The sequence below is a fragment of the Nomascus leucogenys genome, chromosome 25 (genome assembly GCF_006542625.1).
Source record: "Nomascus leucogenys isolate Asia chromosome 25, Asia_NLE_v1, whole genome shotgun sequence".
NCBI lineage: Eukaryota > Metazoa > Chordata > Mammalia > Primates > Hylobatidae > Nomascus > Nomascus leucogenys.
Window position 1 is genome coordinate 21,900,635 of NC_044405.1, and position 22,375 is coordinate 21,923,009.

The window sequence follows — 22,375 nt, forward strand, 5'->3', positions numbered from 1 at the left end:
CAGCCTCCCAAAGTGCTGGGATTACAGGCGTGAGCCACCGTGCCCAGCCTGCATCTCCTTTTTACCAAACATTCTAATGACACTGTGTAGAAAGCTGAATATTCTTGGAGGTTTTGTGATATTACTGGCTTAGATTAGAAACAACTGAAGTTGGAAAAATAAGCCAGTTAGAGCACAGAAATTCATGGGACATTCCTCCCAACACCCTGCTGCAGTGCATTAATAAAAGTGGTTATGTCATGTGTGGTTAACAGTATGTAAGGTTGTACAATGAAGGTGCTTTTAAACCCTGCTCCTACCTCTCTTGTAATGCAGAGCTCATACAATGTCCTGTGGGGGTTTGCTAGCTGTTATTTCTATTCTTTGTCCACATCATGGTCAGTGGTGTTCAGAGTGACTTACAAAATCCCAAGAGAACGTGCCCTTCAATGCTTAGAAACACTCTTACCTTCACATCTAAGGTTGCAAAGCCAGGTTTCAGAGCAGTTCTTAGAGCTGGAAGGTTTCCAGTGGGATGAAGGGGGTGGTGCATGTGAAGGAGTGAACTTCAAACCCACCCATAAACTGAAAAGATGGACACTCTTGGAATGTAGTGCCTTTTGGAACTAAGAACATACCATTACCTCCAAGTGCCTGGACTGATGGAGACAAGCCCTGCCAAATTCCATTCTCTACTGGAAATTCCAGGATAGTGCTGGTACCGGTGAGTGACATTTTCTTGGAATGTCACCAGGGGTTATAAAGTACTTCCCCAACCCCTACGTTTCTAAGGTATGAAAGGTAAAGGTCAGCATATAGAAAATTTAAATTATCACTAAATGCATGGCAGTGGATTTAACTAAGAAAAATCCAAAAAGGATAGAGTCCAACTGAGTCATTGCAAGCCCGTTTCTTAAGGACTCCCTCCCCACTCCATGAAATAAGATCTAGCAACGGAATTGCCAACTCTAGTCTCACTGAAACACAACAGGCTTTATTTTATAAGTGTGCTATTTATGATTCTGTAATCTGTAGCGTAAAGGGGAACCGTTTTGCAATTTTGGTGCCGATGCTCTCTGGGCTTGTTATCCAAGGCTTTTACTGCCTGTAGTTTGGTTTGTTTTGTTTTGTTTAGGGGTCACTATGTAATTCCAGCCCTGGCGTAACCTGAATCTATGCAGGGGGCTTGTGTGGGTTGTGTGTGTGTGTGAACTGCTTGTGCTCCCCAAACATCAGGAAGACCCCAAGGGTGTACCATGCAGCCTTCTGTCATGAGAGTAATGTGGCCCTTTGTGCTTGGTGCTCTGGGTGACCTGCCCTCTGCGGAGTCCAGGTGTGGGGCTGTTTCTCCAGCCACCAACCTCTACCCTCCACCCAGGCCTGCATGTTGGCCCAAGATTGAAGAGGAAAACGGTCTTTGTAGCACCACACTTAGCCAGCTGACATAAAAGATTTACCGCCATCCCTTAACCCATTACATGGTAATAAATGGAAGTTGGCATCATTTTTTATCAGTCTAAGAATTTTGAACTCCGGCTAAATTCCTTTTTCTATAATCAGAGGGTGTAGAAAATCACATTTGTTTTTTAAACGGATGCTTTGGAAGACCCTGGTCAAAATTGTGGGCTCTGGGGTCTGAAACTTTGATTTAAACCTTGACTCTACTGCTTATTAACTTTGGGACCTGACATATGACTTAAACTAAGCCTTAGTTTCCTTGTTTGTAAAATAGGTCTATTGACGAGATGGTGCATGCAAATTGCTTAGCTCAGTTCCTGGTACATAGTAGATGCCTCCTAAATAATAGCTATTAGTATTTCCAATCTTGCTCTTCCCTGCTCCCTGCCAAAACTGAAAATGTGATTTACCAAATGACAATTGCAGGGTTATTTCCAAACAGTGTCTCCTATGTACATATAGGAAATACACTGTAAGAATTGGAGGGGAGGCCGGGCGCAGTGGCTCACGCCTGTAATCCCAGCACTTTGGGAGGCCGAGGCGGGTGGATCACTAGGTCAGGAGATCGAGACCATCCTGGCTAACATGGTGAAACCCCGTCTCTACTAAAAATACAAAAAATTAGCCGGGCGTGGTGGTGGGCGCCTGTAGTCCCAGCTACTCGGGAGGCTGAGGCAGGTGAATGGTGTGAACCCAGGAGGCAGAGCTTGCAGTGAGCAGAGATCGCGCCAATGCACTCCAGCCTGGGTGACAGAGCAAGACTCTGTCTCAAAAAAAAAAAAAAAAAGAATTGGAGGGGAAATTACAATACTAGGTATTAAGACTACAGTTACTGCAACTCAAAAAGTATATAGAAAAGGGTGTGAATTATAAGTAGTTACAAAGTTCTGGGGCCCATTTAAGTCTGGGTATTATGTAGAAGCTTAACCAGGTGGTTGTGAAATTTTGCAATTGATATGAAATATTTATTTTATTAACTTTCCTGTCTATAAATTATCCTCATCAAAACTATCAACACCACTACCACCACAGCTATAAAACTTTTAGAAGCAAAGACCTATTAATACATGGTGAAAACTATAACACTTTAGTTTCTTAATTTATTTACTATCTAATTAGTCTTAAATTATTTATTTTATATCAAGAAAAATCTATGAATCTACAAAACTATCACTAGAATTATGTGGATTTAGCAAGGCTATAATATACAAAGCCACTATATAAAACTCAGTTATATTTCTATATGCCAATAACAAACACTTTGAAGTGAAATTTCAAAAATCAGTACCATTTACAATGACATTAAAATTTCAAATACCTAGGGATAAATCTAATAAAATATGTATACGACATCTACATAAAAACTATAAAACATTTCTGAGGAAAACGGAAGAGGCCTAAATAAATAAAGGGATATACCATGTTCATTGATTGGAAGACTTAATATTGTTAGGACGTCTTAAATTTATTCATTGGTTCTATACAATACATATATAAATTACAGCAGGTTTCTTTTAAAGAAATAAATGAGTTGATTCTAAACTATATATGGAAACATGAAGGATCTAGAATATCTGAAATTATTTTGAAAAAACCCCACAGATTTTGAAGACTTAAATAATATGAGTTCACATATGATCAAGCTACAGTAGTCAAGACAATAGGGTACTGGCATAAAGACAGACATGCAAATCAACTGAATGAACTGAAGATTTGCTCAATAGACCAATAAACACAGTCAACTGATATTCCACAAAGATGTCAAAGTAATTCAATGCAGAAAGGAAAGTTTTTGTAATAAATTTTGCTAGAACTAGATATGCCTTATTCATACAATGGAATACTATACAGAAATAAAAAAGTATAAACTGCAGATACATCCAACAACACAGATGAATCTCAAATACAACACAGTAAGCAAAAGAAGCCAAACTCCAAAGAATGCATAGTTTGATCAATTCATAGAAAATTCAAATAAGACAATACTAATCTATATGTATAAATATCTACATAAATCAGAAAGTGATGGGGCAGAGCAAATTGACTATCAAGGGCTCAAGGGAACTTTCTGGTGTGTTCAAAAATGTTTTATATCTTGTTTTGATTGGTGGTTACCAAAGTATATACAATTCTGGAAGATTGTTGAACTGAACCCCTGGTAGCTGTGTATTTTATTTATGTTACTTATACCTAAATTAATTTTTTAAATAAGAAATAAAAATTCCTTAGAGGAGGAAATGTAGTAGAATAGTTTCCCACCACAGAGAAACCATCTTTTCCATTTATCCTAAATGACAAATCTTTGATTGAATTATTTTATATCCCTGTTACATTTCTCTAGGATCCAGGCCATGAAAGTCCTTAAAGCCATCAAACCAGTTTCCAATGCTTCCTTCCCTCCATCCCACCCTGCCCTGCATCTTTAGATACCAGCAAAGATGATTTTAGGACACAAAATTGCATTTAGCAATAAAAATCAAACCGAAAAACAAACACACTTGTCTCTCCCTAAAAATAAAAATGGATAGAACCACCTCACTGCATTATCTTCTTAAAGAATTCTCCTCTATTCTCTTTTTATGGAATTGAAGTTTCTACTTTTGCAAATGAATCCCGATTACCAATGCTGGTCATGCTGTTTGCTGTCTCATCTGCCATCATGCAGTGTGCAGGACCCCTTGGTTTACTCCTGGCTTCTCCCTTGCTTCTATCAGCTCTAACTTACCCTGATGCTTAGGGGTGCCAAACTGTGATACTCAGCAAATGATAGCTAACAACATGAATTGAGCCCTTCCTACATGCCAGGTTCTATCCTATATCATTTACTTATATTAGCTGAGTTGTATCTCCACAGTTCTCCTATGAGGTAGCACCATCATTATTCCCATTTTACAGATGAGGAAACAGAGGCACAGGAGGGTTAAGTAACTTCTATCGAGTATGTGTCAGGGTTAGGGTTTTGACTCTAGATAGCTTATCTCAGAATCCACGTCTTTGTCACAATGTCATGCAACCTCACTAATGCTTTAGCCAAAGGGAACAAATAAAACCACAAGAAAGTGCCACTGCTGTGCACTGTGTCTGATAATGAAGACAGTCTTGGCAATAGGTACAGTGCTCACATGAAACATAGACAATGTTTATCAGCAAAAGTAGGCACTCACAAATGTAGTTCTGATTTCACAGAAGCTTATGGTGTTGAATTTTATTACACTGCAGCTGTTGATGTCATTCCTCTGGATTTATACCTGGTTTCACTGAACTACCTAGAGGAAGAAGCCTTCTTGCTTTTGGGGGCATCAATAAGAGCATCGCCCGCCTTCCAGGGAGATGAGCTCATAGATCTTGTGTGCGACCTCTGTAGAGCTTGTTAACGGAGACTGTAATGACATTTCTGCAGTCACTCCCGAAGACCCTCGCACAGTCCAGAAACGCATTGGATTTTATCTTTTCTTTGGAAATCGATCTTGCTATTAATCTACATGAAGGCAAAGTCTGTGTAACCCAAAATTATCCCATTTGCATATACTCAGTGATTAAAAACCAACCAACTGTCCCCTCTTACCAAAGTGAGGTAAGAATAGAAGTATGTTTTGCTGACATTCTCTCAAGCCCAGATATATAAACCTGCCTAAATTCTAGGCAGTCAGAGTCACTTCATAAAACAAGCTGGTGAACTAATCATTGACACCAAATCTACTCATTACAACACATAGAAGTTTCTCTCTCTTTCCTTACTTCCATCTTTCTTTCTTTGCTTGAACTCCTTGCCCATCCTACACCTAACTCACCTGCCTGCTCTAATTATTTAGCCTTCCATGGTTGGCAGAAACTCAAGCCTTGAAATAAAACTAAGCCGAGATGTAATTTACAAGCTGTGAGTGCCACTCACCGTGCTGCTGTGTCCCCAGCCAAGTCCAGTGCTATATCTGAAAGTTCTTCTGGAGGTCCTCTTGAACATCTTACTCCCTCTCTTGGCAGGTGCCTGGCTCCTGACTTCTGCCTGGCTGGGCTGCGTGCCTCTGTCAGCTTTTCCCAGCTTGCCCTGCCCACCAATCAGACCCGCCTGGCTTTAGCTGGGCCTCAGGGTGCTCGTCCTTCCTGGACTCCCGGCGGGTGCCCAGCCCACGCCTGCATCAGATATCTCTCAGGCATCCCCCAGATCCCAGGCCTGTGGCACACCTTGTTTCAGCTATCAACACTGCCCTCTCAGTACGTGCCATTCCTACTCTGTCCACTCTGAAAAGGGACCAGTGTCTCTCTCAGGCTCCACTCACAGAGTCCCTATTCTCTCAACAAAAGGCCAATCAAATACCAAGATGGTTTCACTGACGTCTCGCCCAGCTCAAATGACCGGTTTTCTTAGGCCCCATTGTTGCTGGCCACTGCTGGTGCCTCTTGGTGTTCAAATTCAGAAGAAAGCCCGGATTGAGAGTGGCATTAGGAGACAGGAAAATCTCTGGAGGGAAAGCAAGGGCTTGAAGAGGGGCCCATGGAAGAGACATGCATGGTAGGAGGGCCAGCGTGGAGGCCCCAGTTGGATGCCCCAGTTGGACAGAAAAGAACAGGGAAGTGGTGGATGATGGGTGAATCCACCCAGGCGGCCAAGAGAGATATACACAGATGGTGGGTGTGGTGGCTCATGCCTGTAATCCCTGCACTTTGGGAGGCCGAGGTGGGCGGATCACTTGAGGTCAGGAGTTCAAGACCAGCCTGACCAACATGACGAAACCCCATCCCTACTGAAAATACAAAAAATTAGCTGAGCGTGGTGGTGCACGCCTGTAATCCCAGCTACTCGAGAGGCCGAGGGTGGAGAATTGATTGAGCCTGGGAGATGGAGGTTGCAGTGAGCTGAGATCATGCCACTGCACTCCAGCCTGGGCGACAGAGCGAGACTTTGCCTTAAAAAAAAAAAGAAAGAGAGACACACAGGAAATGATTTATTAAGCAAAGGGGAAGTCCAAGGTAAGACAAGAAGATTCTTTAAAAAGAGAGTGAGATACTGGAACTTGAAGAGGAGGACTGAAACTGTTTTGTTGTGTAGGAAAGGTGAAGGAAAAAGAAATGTCTTCCCTCTGTGTTTTCTGCCCCTGTAATTTTCCTAAGCCTGTCCGCCTCCATTTCCCCACAGGGGCCTGGGGAATGGACAGGTTAGCTGTCTTGCTCACTGGGGGAGCCCACATTTTTCTAGAGCTGGACCTAAAGCACCCCGTGCTCACCCTTGTTCATCATTTGTTCTTCCCTGGCAAAGTCTATCCTCTGATTCAAGTTTAATCAACAATATCATATGTACTGGGGCTTCTGGTGTCTCAGCCTCTGCCCTAAGCACCAGGGCAATTCAGCATGGTGAACCAGGAAGCAAACCAGTTTTGGAGATGGGAGGGCTGGGGTTATTTGTTGTTGTTGTTTTTATTGAGCCAGGGTTTGAGTCTCAGCTCTGTTACTTACTACTTGTGTGGTCTTGGATGAGAACCACGTGCTTTCTGAGTTTTTGTTTTGATTATTAAATTGCGGTTAAGAATACTGGCAGAATCAAGTAGTAGAAGAGGTGTTAAGTGCCTAGCACAGCACTCTTCACTCAGTGATTACAAATGCCCAAAATGCCCCCTGCTTCCTGCGCCTATGCCCTTGCAATGTGACATGGCAGACCTCCCATCAGAAGGCGGGGCTAATGCTCCATCCTTTGATCTGGTCTTGACCATATGACTTACTTTGGCCAATGAGACATTAGAAAATGTGACACAAGCAGGGATCTGAACGGTGCAGGTATTGGGGCTTGCCTTCTCCTGCAGCTAAGAATCCTTTACCCCCCATGGAACAAGTCAAAGCTAGCTTCCTGGGGGATGAGAGACCATGTGGAGAGAGGCTCCAACCATCCAGACTTCCACCTGAGTTCCAGACATGAAAGAGAGGCCATCCTAGACCACCCAGCCCTAACAGAGCTGGCTCAGACCCGAATTGATCACTTAGCTCACAGAATCATGAGATGCAATAGATGTTTGTTATTTTAAGCCATTCATTTTGGAGGTCTTTGGCTTTTGTAACAAATGCTAAGTGGTATAGTAACTAAGAGCTGGTCATAATGGCCAACACTTATTGAGACCTTTAACACCAGGCACTCTGCTAGGCATGTGCTGGTCTTCTAAGCTGCATCTCTTGGTGCCCATAACAGTCTTATACACTGGAGGTGCCCAGGAGAAATCACTTTAAGAATTAAAAAATTTTATTTTTGTTGCACCTGAATCCTGAAAGTATAAAAGGATACTAAAATACAATCAAGTACCTGCAAAAAATAGGTGTACAGGAAATAAATGCGAGTGTGGGAGACATCAAATGAAACTAAGCATGGGGCAAAAAACAAAAGCAAACAAATATGTATATGATGGCTGCGGGCAGGTATATGACCTTGCTAGGACTGTCATAACAAAGTACCATCAACTGGGTGGCTTCAACAATAGACATTTGTTGTCTCAGGGTTCTGGAGGCTGGAAGTCCAAGACCAAGGTATAAGAAGAATTTGTTCTTCTGAGGCCTCTCTCCCCGGCTTGTAGACAGCTGTCTTCTTCCTATCTTCACATGGTCATCTCTATGTGTGTGTCTTTGCCCTAATCTCCTCTTCTTATAAGGACATCTGTCATATAGGATTAAGACCCTAATGACCCCATTTAACTTAATTCTCTATTTAAAGTGCCCGTCTCCAAATACAGTCACATTCTGTGACACTGGGGGTTAGGGCTTCAACAGATAGATTTTACGGAGGAGATGCAATTCAGTCCCAAATTGTGGGAAATCTATTTGCTCTAAGCTTTCCACAGCCAACACCCAAAGGGAAACCTAGACAGTTACACAAGTTCATCTCCATAAACTCATGAAAAACAGAACTACCTAATAGCTAGCACTCAGCCCAGACAGGTTTCCACAAGCACTCTCATTAAAAAAAAAAAAAAAAAAAAACTTTTTGTGAGGCAGTGACATCTTCAATGCTTCTCTTACAGCAGAAACAATGGTAAGTTTCAAAAGATGTCTCTGACATCCCGTCTCGAGCATTGACCAATGATACAAGGTGGAGGAGAATGAAATATTGATGCAATTTCTCCCCAGCCTTATTAAATGATGGAGTAGCCACCAGACAGGGTGGCTATCAATCTCTTCACCAATCTTTCCCCTAGAATGGCTCCATTTCTTTGGACATTAAAGGGGTTTTTATTATGGAGAGTTTCCCATTAAAATGCAGCACCACAGTTGAGTGCCTGTGAAGGAGAGAATTACATGAGCACAGCCTGTCGAAGACCCCATGGACAAAGGGCAAGAGAGATGCTTCCAGATAAGCGATGGCGGGTGCCAAGGGCAAGCTTCCTTTATTACATTTTAGGGGAGACACAGCTTAGCTCCACAGCATCTTTCCCCTCTTGTGTTCGGCATTTTTTTGGTGGTTTGCTCCCACAGCCTATCCTAAGGGAAGAGAATTTTGAGAGGTCATCTGTAGATAACCATGTCATGCTTCAACAAGTGACTCACCTCTTTCTGGTCTTAGCTGATCATCAACTGACCCAGCAGCTGTCCACCTGTGGATTGGCCAATGACTGTGACCTATGGCCTGGCATAAGATGCATTTGGCCGATCAAATTCCTGCTCTCTTGGAGGAAGTGCAGAGATGGGCAGTTGGTGAGAGCTGCTGGTGTGGGGCAGGAGATGCCGTAAGGTGCTAAAAATAGCAGCACACCTCACATCTATCTGGATGGCTGTTATCAACAGAACAGAAAGTAATGCTGGTGAGAATGTGGGGAAACTGGATCACTTGTGCATTGCTGGTGGAAATGTAAAACGGTGCAGCTACTATAGAAAATGGTTGGGGGTACTCAAAAAATTAAACACAGAGTTACCATATGATCCAGCAATTCCACTTCTAGGTATATACCCCCCCAGTGTTGAAAGCCAGGACTCAAAAAGATATGTGTACACACATGTTCATAGCATCAGTATTCACACACCCTATTGGTTCTGTTTCTCCAGTGAATCCTGACTAATGCATCTTCCAAAAGAATCCACAGAACAGCTGGGGAGCATAAGTCTAAAGTCTGTAGGCTCCAGATGAAAGATCCTGTCGCTGATGCAGGGCCAGCCTACAAGCACCCCCCAGACAGGCTGTCACAGAACAGTAAGGCTGACGGACCATGTTCAGTTGCTTGAATCCCATCATTTAGTACATCAGTTCCAAACACACAGCAAGAAACAAAGGGAGAGATCTGCAGTTGGTTGACACACTTAGGATCTGGTGCCTTCAGGGTGGAAGGACCACAGCCCTGGGTCCTGGGCTATGCAATGTTCACAATCCGTCTCTATGTGCCCATCAGCCTCCCCTGCTAACAGTGTGGTTACCAGGACCAGTCAAATAGTCAAACAAGGAGGCTTAGCAGATGGAAGGTGCCCAGAACCTGTACATCCTTGTCCTACCAAAGAAACACAAGAGCACAATCACCTGGCCAGTATCCGGGGCTCACCAGCTGACCTGTGGAGCGGCTGTGGGTTTTGTTTGCATTTCTTGAGCAGAGCACATATGGTGCCATCTATCTTTCTCATTCATTTCTCTTATTTTCTCCAGCAGAATTGAACGGTCTTAAAAGAGTGAACATGTATTGCAGATGCCGTGAGAGGTATGATGGTGAAACTTCTTATTTTCCTAGTACTTTAAAAAAGACTTTCTGCAAAGATCCTTTCTATTTTGTGTGTTTGATTAGAGGCCAAGGGAAAGCTAGTGGTTTTTATCTCATGAAGGTTAGGATCTGCTTTGTTTTCCATGGATGCTAGAAGTTGTGAATGGAAAAATGAACATCATCTTTAAGTAAAGACATTTTAGAAGGAGACACATTTTGATTTTAAAAATGGAATGTGACTGGGCACGATGTGTCTCACCTATAATCTCAGCACTTTGGTGGGTGGATTGCTTGAGCCAAGGAATTGGAGATTAGCCTGGGCAACATGGCAAGACCCCGTCTCTACAAAAAATACAAAAATTAGCCGGGCATGGTGGCTCATGTCTGTACTCCCACCTATTTAGAGGCTGAGGTGGGAGGATCACTTGAGCCTGGGAGGTCGAGGCTTCAATGAGTATGATCACACCACTACACTCTTCAGCCTAGGTGATAGAGTGAGAACCTGACTTAAAAGAAAATAGAAAGAAAAAGAAAATGGAATGTACTGGGCCAAGGGAAGGAGAGCAAGGAGAACCGGCTTTGGGTACTTGTGGTGTCGCCCTAGGACTCACTACTGCAGGAGGATGCAGACAAAAGGCATAGGGTGGAGAGCGAGGCATGCTATCCACTGAAAGAGAGGGACAGGCACATGTGTAAGTTGTAAATCTCAGAAAAGAGAAGTAAAGATTAGGAGTGAGAAATGGGAAAGCCGAGAGGTGTTATTTGAATGCACACATTGAATGAATGAAAAAAAATCTCACAACAGGATTAGATAGAAAAATGCAACGTTTCCTTTTTAACCAAAAGAGGCAAGAGCTCGCAGAGGAAATACATTGTGCTTGAGAACAGCCATGGCAATTTTTCAGCAATACAATCAGACATTTTAGGGGAAACTTAATAAATGGCTTGGATCTCAGTGGTCAGGAAAGGATGGAGAACAGATGTCAAAGACTGACATAGATTTTCTGAGCAGAAAAAATAAGGTAGAGAGAGAATAAGCCTGGGACTGGGGACAGAGAATTCGAATGCCCAAGGTCAAATTCAGTCTGCTAATGTCTTTTTGGCCTCTGCATAAGGACTCGTTCCATGAGGCAGCGCCTGCGCCCAGACATGTACAGTTGATTTCCACTGATTGCTCACCCAGCGTGGACCACCTTGCCTCGGACCCTACTTGACACAAGTTCTATCTCCAACAAACCAGCTGTCAGGAAAGGGTCTCAAATCTCCAAGAACAGAAACTTCTCTTGACAGTGCATTCTGTTACCTTCAGTATGAAAATTGGCAATGACACAGCAAGACCTGCAACTCAGGCCTCCTGTCCCCAGCCCTCCACAATGCTAAGAGCAATGGCAGAGCACCTGTCCAAGGCCTCGAATGAGCTGTTGGCTATACAGAAGCATCTGGAAGGATACAAGAGCACCCTAGAATGACTGTCATAAAAAACCTGCCCCATTCCCCCACAATCCTTTCCCAGCCCTTCTGTAGTGTGTGGTTAAACTGAGTCTCATCCATTTTTCCTTCCTGCTAAAGACTAAGCTTGGGAAGAGAGTGGAGGGGAGGGGTGCTGGACTTGAGTGTGGAGACAGAGTGGCCTCCAGGGCCCTGAATAACCTTTGGGGGCCTGCCTGATGACTCTCCACAGCAACCACGTGGATTCTGGTACTTTCACTGAAAAATCAAGGATGAAGGTGATGGGCTGGGAGGGCTGCAAGTGTCCAGGAGGCTCACAGCCTCAGTAGAGATGGAACCATAAGATATCCCACCTCTGCCATCACCCACACAATCCAGCGACATCCCCAGTGCTACCTGGATTTTGCCCATTCCTCCATCATCTCTCCTCCCAAAGAAAATCTCCCTCTTCCTTCCTCAAGGGGTCCATATGGGTGGCCAACTGCTGGACCATTCCGAAGTCTCTAGGAAATAAACCTTTCTTGCTTCTTCCAGCTCCTGGTGTTTGTTGGGAATCCTTGCTGTTCCTTGGCTCATGGCAACACAATTCTAATCTCTGCCTTCATCATCACACAGTATCCTCCATGTCTGTGTCTCTGTGTCCAAATTTTCCTCTTGATATAAAGGATACAGTCATATTGGATTTAGGGCCCCCTCTAACCCAGTATGACATTATCTTAACTTGACTACATCCATAAAGAAATACCCTATTTCCAAATCAAGTCACATTCTGAGGTCCCAGGTGGGCATGAATTTTGAGGTGGGGGGGATGCAATTCACACAAGTGTCATCACTTAAGGGTAGTGAAGGCCAGAACTTTTGACTTTCTTGGTATAACCAACTTTAATTACAATATCCTGGTTTTTTTTTCCCCCAAAGTCACTCTGAAATGACCATCGATCCCTTTTCCATTCCATAAACTTAGTCTAATACAGACAGAGCTCAGCTTTCAAATAGAGGAGTTTTCCTGAACTGCTGCAGGTAAGGGAGCCTGTTTGCAGTGTCTGTTGGCCAGGCCAGGTTGGGGGTGCCCATGGGAAGAAGGAAACCCACAGGATCCCATCCAGGGGAGGGAGCTCATTAGCATAACCCCTGGCTTGCTCTGCCCATCATGCACTCCTAGCATCCTGATTGGTAGGTTTGAAAGGAGACCCAGGTCATGGGCAGTAAGAGGTCCTGCATCTCGATTTACTCTCAGGAGTGACTGGCACTTCCAGGGCTGGGCCCCTCTAAGGATGGGCTCATCCCTGTGGGGTGAAGTAGGGGTCTGTCCAGTTCCACCACGCCCACCCCACCCACCCCGCACGCCAAAATTGGACTTCTGTATTAGGGAGCTTATTTGCCCAAAGATATAAGCCACATTCTCCAACCTAGACTGTCAGTTATAAACGTAGTCTTTGGGCTGGAATAAAGGCAGTCTTTGGGCCAGGCACAGTGGTTCACATCTATAATCCCAGCACGTTGGGAGGCCGAGGCAGATGGATCTCCTGAGGTCAGGAGTTCAAGACCAGCCTGGCCAACATGGTGAAACCCCATTTCTACTAAAAATACAAAGATTAGCCAGGTGTGGTGGTGGGCACCTGTAATCCCAGCTGCTCAGGAGGCTGAGGCAGGAGAATTGCTTGAACCCGGGAGGCGGAGGTTGCAGTGAGCCAGGATCACGCCACTGCACTCCAGCCTGGGCGACAGAGCCAGACTCCATCTCAAAAACAACAACAACAACAACAACAACAAAAATGGTCTTTGCGACTCCATTGGCCTCATGCCTTTATTTCACCTTTCATTTGGTTCAGAATTTGGGCAGGAAGAGTGTGCCATTTACCAGACACCCCCAAATACCTTGGCAACACACAGGGCTCACTTTGAACACCAATTAACTTCTCAACACTTCACGCACAATCCATGCATGGGAGCCTTATTCCCTTAATACACCAAAAAATATACCTGAAGCTAAAAAGGGAGAGTGCCCAACCCAAGACAAGCTTGAACTTTCCATAAAAGGCCAGTAAGAGAATTGATTTCATCTCCGGGATTATTGCCCTGTGACAGCTGGTATGCATTCCAAATACAGCAACAAAAGAGAAGGCCACGCTGTAGAAATGAGTTTAAGCAGAAACCTTCCATACACCAAAATCTCAAAGGAGAGGAAGTTGCTTGCCACCCCCTTGGTTACAGTTCGTAGTCATAAAGCCTGTTTCTATACAACAGACTTCCACGATTATCTATTTGCAAAAATGTACAAACACAGCCAGCATACTCTGTGCCTGTAGAAAGACCTGGATCAATACAAGTAACAGAAGAATGAAGAAAAGAGGAAAAAAAGATCTTATCAAGGCTGTTTACTTTACCTTAAAGACCTGCACAAACACACCTGCTACTTCAGTGCCAGGAAGAACAGAGCAAACATGGCTCTCCTTTAAAAGAAACTGGAGAAAGAGACTTTGCAGCCACAAAGCCAGTCACACCAGGAGGCGCTGGCATCTCAGCAAGTGAAAGCATAGAAGCCTCATCTTCAGATCAAAGTTATTTAAAAGGAGCCCAGGATCACACTTCTGAATTAAGCCTACATCACGTCGGGGACAGTAACATGTTGAGGAATGTTTAACCACAAACCGGATCGCCAGAAGGGAAAAATCTCCTGATTCCTAGCATATGCCCATTTCTGTGGTGTAAATACTCCCACAGTAGCTGATTTCAAGCTGCCAGCATTGGCAGAGATGTGAAACACCACATCATTGTATAACATTTCCACCCTCCAGATACAACAGGTGCAAACAACTTCTAGAGCATAGGTACCAGTAAAATGTACTAACACAATCAGGAAGTAAAAAATGCTAAAACAATTAGGAAGTTGAATGTATTAAAACAACTAGGAAGTGATGAGTTTTAAGTATTTATTACTTTTGTGGTAATATAATTTATTTAATTATAAGCTTATGATTTTAAATTTTTAAATAGTGACTCTTTTAGCTACCAGCTCACAAAATTCCGGCAAATTTTACAATTGGCTCAAGCTGGGGCAAGCCTCCTTCAGCATACCATGGTCTGGGGAGCGTTTTGAAAGTAACAAAGATCTTCCTTTCCCTACCTCAATTGCGGGAGGCCCATTGGGACAAAATCCCCCAGAGGCAACCACACGTGCATATTTTCTTTTCCTTCCTTCCTTCCTTCCTTCCTTCCTTCCTTCCTCTCTCTCTTTCTCCCTTTCTTTCTTTTTTTTTTTTCTTGCAGTTTCGCTCTTGTTGCCCAGGCTGGAGTACAGTGGTGTGATCTTGGCTCACTGCAACCTCCACCTCCTGGGTTCAAGCGATTCTCCTGCCTTAGCCTCTTGAGTAGCTGGGATGACAGGTGCGCCAGCATGCCCCGCTAATTTTTTGTATTTTTAGTAGAGACGGGGTTTCACCATGTTGGCCAGGCTGGTCTCGAACTCCTGATCTCAGGTGATCCACCTGCCTCGGCCTCCCAAAGTGCCACCCCCTTGGTTATAGTTCGTAGTCATAAAGCCTGTTTCTATACAATAGACTTCCACGATTATCTGTTTGCAAAAATGTAATCCCAAAGTGCTGGGATTACAGGCGTGAGCCACCATGCCTGGCCATCACGCATATTTTCAAAAGCTCCCCAGTGCGATTCTAATGGACTCCCTGGGTGAGAACCACTGCTGTGTCCCACCCTTCCATGTTACAGAAAGGGAAGCTGAAGTTTAAAAGTTTAAATGTTCTCTCTGTTGGTTAACAGATGACCAAGCTGGAGAATGACGATTAGTTAGGTTCTTTCTCTTCCCCTAGCCCTTCCCCCCAACAATTATGTGCAACTTTGGATCTCTTCTGGAAATACTGCACCTTATAAGCACCTTATTTGAAATATTGCAACTATATTAGCAGTATAGGCCATATACCAAAGCCTCATTACTTTAAAAAAAAAAAAAAAGAGATGCAGGGGCAGTACCACTGTGTTGCTTAGGCTGGTCTTGAACTCCTTGGCTCCAGTGATCCTCCTGCCTCAGCCTCCCACATAACTGGGACATACGCGCATTGCATTCAGCTTACTTTTGCATTACTTTCACAATAACCAAAATAAAGTTTACCATAATATCATTTATTTTTAAAAAGAGTTTAACAAGGAAATTCACAGGTAAGCCAAACTAGAAAGGAGACATCAATGTCCTCAAGAAACATTAGAGACCAGCTTTCTCTCTGTTTTTATATAAACCATGTATATATTAATAACAAACCATTCTGATCTATATACTAAGAGAGGGTCGACTGAACTGGCAGTGTTTAGTTAGTGGTTATTTCAACTTATTCTTAATTAAAAATAAAGTTATTCTAGCCAGTTGCAGTGGCATGTGCCTGCACTCAGGAGGCTGAGGCAGGAGGATTGCTTGAGCCCAGGACCTTGAGTCCAGCCTGGACAACACAGTGAGAGCTTGTTTCCATTTTTCAGAAAAGTTATTCTGGGTAGCAAGATTATGGTGATTTACTCTTCCATATTTCTTCTAAAGCTTCTTCAGCAAGCATAATGCTGTAGTCCTGTCCCATATATTTTTAATGTTTTTATAATCAGAAAAAAAGTTGACTTTTTTTTTAACCCAAGTCAATTGCGTCTCTTTCCGCACCCAGACTTTTCATGAATTTGGTTTGACTTCTTTTCAAATTTTCCCAAGAGAGCAAGGAAAAGCGATCCAGCTAAGCTTTCCTTCTAGGACTTTTGACTGACTCTCCTCAGCGATTTGAAGATAACCTTCTCCTGGGCTCTCCACCCCACTCTGAAGCTGCGAGGTCCCCACTGAACAGGACACGGTCTCCTGAGTGTCCCACCCTGCTCTTAGCGGCAGAACTCAGCTTTCGGCTCCCACAGGCATGGAAACAGTTACCAAACACTGGTTCCTAGGCCAGTGTCTCTCCTACTGCTCATTGAAAGAACATTCCATGACTCATTGTGGACTCATCTCCCAAAGACATTAAATCTGAGTTTCAGTGAAAGCCAGTACAGGTAAGCCCTGCACAAATAAGAACACGCCTGAGCTAAAACCAGGCTGGTGGATTCCAGCATCTTCTCTGTGCTCTTCCTGTGTCTCAGACCGTGAGCTTGGGCTTCTACTCCGCGCCTGGGGGACCCATGCCCCTGGCCACCCCATGGCTGGAAGAGTACCCCTGTCTGGGAGAAATCAACTATAAACGCAGAAGACAAGAGCCCTGAAGGAGGCAACCTTTCACCAGGTCCAGGGGCTTCTCCATTGGTTCTCACGGTCGGGCTCATTATCACAGCATCTTCTGATGATGTCTTTGCCTTGCTCCCATCCCTGTGGGTGGTGACAGGGCCGGGAAGGCAAGTGTGCAGGACTGTGGGTGCTGGGCTGGTCTGGAGGCATCTGCTGAGGGGAGGCCAGCACATGTTCCTTAAGAACAATGGCACACCTCTTATACTCTTCTCTTCCTGGTGGGCTGGGCTTCTTGGTGCAAAGCAGCTTTTTTTTTTTTTTTTTTTTTTTTTTGAGATGGAGTTTCGCTCTTGTCACCCAGGCTAGAGAGCAGTGGCGTGATCTCGGCTCACTGCAACCTCTGCCTTCTGGGTTCAAGTGATTCTCCCATCTCAGCCTCCCAAGTAGCTGGGATTACAGGCATGTGTCACCATGCCCGGCTAATTTTGTATTTTTAGTAGAGACGGGTTTCTCCATGTTGGTCAGGCTGGTCTCAAACTCCCGACCTCAGGTGATCTGCCCCCCTCGGCCTCCCAAAGTGCTGCAATTTAAAACAGGTTTATTGGCAGGGCGCAGTGGCTCATGCTTGTAATCCCAGCACTTTGGGAGGCTGAGGCGGGTGAATCACCTGAGGTCTGAGACCAGCCTGGCCAACATGGCGAAACCCCATCTCTACTAAAAATGCAAAAATTAGCCAGGCGTGGTGGTGCATGCCTGTAATCCTAGTTACTCGGGAAGCTGAGGCAGGAGAATCACTTGAACCCAGGAGGCAGAGGTTGCAGTGAGCCGAGATCAAGTCATTGCATTCCAACCTGGGCGACAGAGCTAGCCTCCTGTCTAAAAACAAAACAAAACAAAACGAAAAACCCAAAAATCATAAAACAGGTTTCTTTCCACGTTCCTGATAGTTGCTGGCTTCTGCAGCCACACAGACCTTCACCACTTTCTAAGCCTGCATTTGCTGACCATCCCCACATCCTAAACCAAGCCCTCTGAACTCAGTTCTTCCTGCAAGGAGGCCTTGTCCGGAGATGGCAAAGGTTCCTGCCACTGCTTTTCCCAGCTCACCCTGCCACCCCAGTGTGGAGGCTCCACTGACCATCATGGGGACAGTTCTATCAGCACCCGCCTCCTGCCCCTGTGAGATGTGTCTTGGGGGAGTCATGTGGCCTCTTGACACCTCAATTGCCTCACTGGCGAGCTAGGGATAATGATGTCACCTCCTGAATCAGCGTGGGCATTCAGGAGCTACTGAGTGTGTAAAACTCTGCAAAAGGCAGAGGCCACTCCCATGCCAGAAACAGTCTCCACGTCTCCTTCTACAGACCCCTCCTCCGAGTCCCCTTGGTCCCCAAGGACAGCACCAGCCATCCTGTCTCCACGCTCTTTGTGTTATCAGTAGGGCTGCCAGACGAAACACAAGACACCCAGTTACATTTTAATTTCAGATAAACAACAAATAATATTGAGTATAAACATGTCCTGTGCAATGTTGTCATTTGCTAAATCTAGTGACCTGAATCTAATGAGTGGGCATGTTTCATAGGGCTGGACACCACGTGTGTTTCATCTGTGCTCCCCGACCCTCCCTCCTCCCTCCCCAGCCTGGCACACTGCCGGGCACATGGCCTCAGTATCCAACAGGCCAGCGGTTCTCAACAGGGCCAGGACTGCCCCCTAGGGGCTATTTTGGAAATTCGAGGAAGCCTTTGCGATCGGCAGGATTACAGTGGGGGACTTCCTGTTCTTGAGGGGACAGGAGCCAGGGGTGCTCCAGGACCTGCCAGAATAGTCCTCTCTGTAGAGAGTTGTCCTTTACCCCACACACCATTCAGGTAAATGACAAACCTGCTTAGGACCGTCTGAGCCTGGAAACTCACTCCACAGGAACATAAAGTGGATTTTGCACTATATTTCCAGGAATGCAACTACTGTACTTTGTTTTACTCTCATGACAAATTGCATCTGTGGTTTTGAGACCTCAGTATATTACACCTGCATCAGCCCCTCTTTGTGGCTGTAGATTCCTTCGACTGCCTCTTTCTGATGTCTTCATTGTGTCTTCTAGTGTAGATAGAGTGAGTGCTCAAGCACATCAGGCATTGAATATATTTTACTTTATTACAACCCTCCACTTTCCTTGTATTTTTCCTTCATATTGCACTTAATATATTATGTGTACTTAATGCATCTCTCTCATTTCAGATTCTGTGTTGAGATAGGTATATGTAACAGGAATCTGCACTATCGTCTATGGTTTTCGTTTCAGGATGGTAAAAAGGCTGTTACAAAAGATTTGTTATGAAAGGGGTCACCCATAGAACAGTTCTGTGTCTTGATCGTGGTGGTGGTTACATGAATTTTAACACGTGATAAAAAGACTTAGAACGACTGCACACACATTGTACCAATGCCAAGTTTCTCATTTTGCTACTGTACCACTGTTAGTTACAGAAGACGGAGCCATCAGGGGAAGCTGAGGGAAAGATACACAGGAGCTCTTTGATTATCTTGGCAGCTTCTCTTGCATAGAGCATGTTTTCAAAATTTAAAAAAAGACTTTTTTTTGTTGCTTATATATTTATTTATTTGAGACAGAGTCTTGCTCTGTCGCCCAGGCTGGAGTGCAGACACGATCTCAGCTCACCGCAACCTCCGCCGCCCAGGTTCAAGCAATTCCCCTGCCTCAGCCTCCCAAGGAGCTGGGACTACAGGCCCCCACCACCATGCCTGGCTAATTTTTGTATTTTTAGTAGAGACAAGGTTTTCCTATGTTGGTTAGGTTGGTCTCGAACTTCTGAGCTCAAGTGATCCGCCTGCCTCAGCCTCCCAAAGTGCTGAGATTATAGGCTTGAGCCACCTTGCCCAGCCCTGTTAATTTCTTTCTTTTTAACTTTTATTTTAGTTTCGGGAGTATGTGTGCAGGCTGGTTATATAGTTAAATTAGCATCACGGGTTTATTGCATAGATTATTTCATCACTGAGGTATTAAGCCCAGTATCCAGTAATTATATTTTCTGCTCCTCTCCCTCCTCCCACCCTCCCCCTCAAGTCGACCCCAGTGTGTGTTGTTCCCTTCTTTGTGCTCCTGAGTTCTCATCATTTAGATCCCACTTATAAATGAGAACATGCAGTATTTGGTTTTCTGTTCCTGTGTTAGTTTGCTAAGGATAACGGCGTCCAGCTCCATCCATTTCCCTGCAAAGAAAATGATCTCCTTCTTAAAAAAATTATCCTTTTAAGCGGGAGGAGTCATCAAGTCCTGACTTCAGGTTGAGAGCCACCCAAGAGGTGGATCCGAGGGTCTCTCTTCCAGCCTGCAGGCTAGTCCTGCTTTGTGTGGCGTTCCTCCTCGGGAGAGCTTGCCTACGGGAAGGTGCAAGCACCCGAGAGCTCCATCCACTTCTCAGCAGCAGAAACAGGGAGCCGGGCTGCTGCTTCCACTCCTGCCTCCAGCCGTTGGTTGCTTGTCCTTTGGGGTAGCCAGATGCAGACTCAAACCCCAGGTCATATGGCAGGTGGCCTGGCCTTAGAAAGTCTAAATGAAGGCAGAGGGGCCTCGGCAGGGCACACCCCTCTGCACTGGCTGAGGCCCATCGCCCACCTGGCTCCCCTGCCAGCCCCCAGACCCCAGCCCCCACCCCTCACTTCTCACCGTCGGTGGGCTGCTTCCCTCACTTCTCCCTCCAAATCCACCTGCACACCTGGGTCACATCCTCTGCAGAATAAGGAAGACCTTGAATGTGAACTAATTTTATTTAGCATAAGCCCAGCTGCCTGGGTCTTCTGTGCACGTCTCCCAACTGGGATCTCTGGAATCTCTCTCTCCTGGCTGTCAGGTGCACCTGCCCACCAGGCCTCACAGCCCACGTCGCTGCAGATCCAGCCGGGGTGAGTCACCATCAATAGCAAGGACCCAGTGTCCAGCAAGCCTCCATTCACTCCACTCCTTCACATTGGTGGGACAAGGCTGGGAGCTGAAGTCACAAAACAAGGCCTGGTAACAACACTCCAGGCCCTGGAGAGCCCTCTGCCCCCGGGGTCCTGACAAGCGCCTCCCAAGGAAAGCTCCATGCCTCTGGGGAAGTGCTGGAAGCTCAGCAAGAAGCTCTCTGTGACTTAGACTGGTCCGGGCTGTGCAGGTGAGGTCCACGGCATTCTGCTCTAGGAAGCTGGCCTTGACTGTGCTCATGACCTCCCAGCCCTCCAGCCTAAGGCGTGCCCCAGTGGGAGAGGAGGAGAGTGCAGAGGAGAGCAGAGGAAATGGGTGCCATAATGGTTCATTTTATGCATCAAGTTGGCCAGGCCATGGTACCCAGTTGTTTGGGCAAAACACCAGTGCAGATGTTTCTGTGAAGGTGGTTTTAGATGTGATTAACATTTACATCAGTAGACTTCAAGTAAAACAGATTGTTCTCCACAATGTGGGTCGGCCTTGTCAATCAGTTGAAGGCCTTAAGAGAAAAGGCTGATGTCCTCCAGAATGAAGAAATTTTGCTTCCTGACTGCGACATAGAAATTCTTCCAGAGTTTCCAGGCTTCATAGTCATGACTACAACATAAACTCTTGTCAAACTTTCCAGGCTGCCAGCCTGCCGGGTGGGTTTCGGACTTGCCAGCTCCCATAATCATGTGAACCAATTCCTTAAAATCTCTCTGTATAGATAGAGATAGACAGAGACCCTTCCCTTCCTTCTGTCTTCTTTTTTTTTTTTTTTTTTTTCTTTTTTTTTTTCTTTCTTCCTTCCTCCCTTCCTTCCTTCTTTCTTTGCCTTGCTCATCACCCAGGCTGGAGTGCAGTGGCACAATCTCAGCTCGCTGCAATCTCCACCTCCTGGGCTCAAACCCATTCTCCTGCCTCAGCCTCCTGAATAGCTGGGATTATAGGTGCGCACCGCTATGCCCGCCTAGTTGTTGTTGTTGTTTTTTTTTTTCAGTAGTGACGGGGTTTCACCATGTTGGCCAGGCAGGTCTCAAACTCCTGACCTCATGTGATCCGCCTGCCTTGGCCTCCCAAAGTGCTGGGATTACAGGTGTGAGTCACTGTGCCCAGCCAGAAAGAACTCTTAAGCAGTAAAAGTGTCATTGCCGAAAGAAATCAGAAAAAAACCCGAAAATTTAAGTCAAAGAAATATGCCAGCAGGAAAAAGAAAATAGCTCAAAGATTTTGAAAGGTGACAGAAAAAACAAAAGATGTAGCCAACCAATCCAGCAGGTCCAAGGGGTGGTTAACATGAGTCCTAAGAGACAGAGCCAGAGAAAATTGAGGGGAAGAGGGATGATTTCAAAGAAATAATAGAAAAACATTCCTAGAGCTATAAAAAGGACATGAGTCTTCAGATGGGTCTAGCAGTAGAAAGGAGGAAACGCATCCTTAGACAGATCCCCATGAAACTTCAGAACACCAGGAATAAAAAGATTTTTAAAATGTCCAGAGAGAGATTGCAGGCCTCCTGCCTAAGAATGAGGGTTAGGCTGGCATCAGCAATAGTGGATGCTAAAAGACAATGAAACGACACCTTCTGAGTTTGGAGGGGGAAATAATTTTCAATGTGGAATTCGATAGTTAGCAAAGCTACCAATTATGAGC

General features: G+C 45.1%; 1 protein-coding gene across 1 annotated transcript in view; it reads right to left on the reverse strand.

The window, feature by feature from the left end:
• CLDN14 (claudin 14) overlaps nt 1-5,488 on the reverse strand; it is a 113,860-nt gene extending 108,372 nt beyond the window's left edge. The window contains exon 1 of the mRNA XM_003263913.4: nt 5,330-5,488. The gene's annotated coding sequence lies outside the window, so the exon portion shown is untranslated. The remainder of the gene's footprint in view (nt 1-5,329) is intronic.
• Nucleotides 5,489-22,375: the final 16,887 nt, after the last annotated feature.